Source organism: Pseudophryne corroboree, chromosome 7, assembly GCF_028390025.1.
Source record: "Pseudophryne corroboree isolate aPseCor3 chromosome 7, aPseCor3.hap2, whole genome shotgun sequence".
NCBI lineage: Eukaryota > Metazoa > Chordata > Amphibia > Anura > Myobatrachidae > Pseudophryne > Pseudophryne corroboree.
The window spans coordinates 404042166-404044302 of record NC_086450.1 but is presented as its reverse complement, the minus strand read 5'-3'; the positions used below and the strand labels follow the sequence as shown (position 1 = coordinate 404044302).

The window sequence follows — 2137 nt, the reverse complement described above, 5'->3', positions numbered from 1 at the left end:
CATCTTAAAGGTGCTGTATTACTAATGGTGACTTAAATAATATTTAAAATATAGACGATAGTGGTCTATAGTACCAATATATATAACAATTAGTGGAACTCTGTAATAAGTGAGCTATTAGTGCTACTTGGGCTTAGTCTATAGTGATATCAGGTGCTTTATATGGTGTGGATAATTATTAGGAATATTACTTAAAATAGTGATAAATAAATAAATTATTCTTAAGTGAGCCGATGGATTATCCATGTGTTAGTATCGTATATAGCAAAAATGCTATAAGTCCACCATGGCCCACATTGTACAGTACCCAATCTTCTCAAGTGGTGTCCCGCTTGATACTGGTTGGGCCCTACACTGCTTAGCTTCCAAGATCGGACGGGATTGGGCGTCAGCCAGTGTGGTATGACTGTATCTCGTGGTGGAATGACTCAATCACACAGCAATCCGATTTTATTAAAAGATATTTTCATACTACATCGTGCTTCGACTATTTTTATATTAAAGTACAAAAGGTGCCAAGTGCATAGTGATATATTATATAAAATAACTGGGGGATACTGGTGAGGTGGCTTCTTTTCACAGGAACGGTGCAATTTCATAACCTTCGTTGAAGCCCAAGGGATGTGTAGTTTTCAGTTGGAAGATCCAATACATCTCTCTCTTGGAGAGCCTTTTTGCTAGATCTCCTCCTCTCTCACCGCTTGTAACATGTTCAATCGCCTTGAAGGACATTTCTTCTGGATTAGACTTGTGTTCCTATTTAAAATGTCTATACAATAAATGAGTCTCTAGTCTGTTTTTAATGCCACGTATATGTTCTTGTATCTTGAATCTTTGTTTTTCCAACGTACTTCTTGTGGCATGTGCACTCCAAGAGGTATATGACTGATGTACTATATATATATAGTAATGTACTATATATATATAGTAAAGTTCGATTATTTTACAAGGAAAATCAATACCTAATCACACTGTGGTTCAGGCCGCTGCGGCCGTTAAACATAAGCAAATAACCGCTAAGATATGTATGCACGTTGCATATACACGCCGACACGCTATGCGCACTATGCAGCGACACATGTGGCTGAATACACCTTATCCCCAAACAAGAATGGAATGCGACACCAGTAGTTAAATGTTATGTTGTGGTCCAACGCATCAACAGTATTTACTCAAAAGATACAGATAAAAGATACAACAATATCACAGAGAAAGCTACAACCAATAGTACATACGTTTGTTCACGAGCGCTCCCGGATCCAGGACTCAGTCAGTCTTAGCAAGATGACCTTCAGAGAATAGATCGAGCCTGGCCAGGAGGACTCTTTTTTATACAATGTGTCCAAATACAGTACAATGGGAAATGTAGGCTCTTCTTTCATAGGTCAAAAGGCAGGTCATTTACAGTACATGAGAGTTCATAAATTGGTTTAAATGAATGGGCGATGCTTGGTCCAGGTGTACTTGCAGGTGTTCACCACTGGGTTCCCACCGAATATCAAGAGTACAGTATTTACAATAGTATGTGAATATTACAATTCTGCGCATATCTATGCGCACAAACATGCTATAAACTGCAAATAGCAACCGGAATGTAGATCTCAAAATACTGCACATCTGGATACCAAACATTAAGTCCTAACCTTGCTCCATCCCCTCACATCCTGTAACCCTGAATAACTCTGTTGTTCTATGTTTTGAGTATATGTAACTTGCAGGAAAAGTGTGTGGAGACTTTGGGGGAGATTCAAATGTTTGAAAAGTCAGTTGGGAGTCTATTTTTCCTATCTAATAGACAGGAAAAAAACAGACACCCAACCGACTTTTCAAACATTTGAATCTCCCCCTATGTGAAAATTATGCACTATATAAATAGAATATTAAGGGGGAGATTTAAATGTTAGAAAAGTCAGTTGGGTGTCTGTTTTCTCCTATCTAATAGACCCAACTGACTTTTCAAACATTTGAATCTCCCCCTAAATATGACTTTGGGGCTTTTCTGTGCGAATGCGTATGCTATCATATTTACTCATACCACGCGCCAATACGCAAGGCTCGTGAACCAGTGCACGTAGCGTGCGTGTATGCGTACGCACGGCAAAAACGCGCATGCACAGAGGCCACTCTGTTTGGTGTT

At 39.1% G+C, this 2137-nt stretch overlaps 1 pseudogene; it reads right to left on the bottom strand.

The window, feature by feature from the left end:
- Window positions 1–295: 295 nt before the first annotated feature.
- On the bottom strand, window positions 296–414 carry LOC134946297 (5S ribosomal RNA; annotated as a pseudogene).
- Between the last annotated feature and the right edge of the window lie 1723 nt (window positions 415–2137).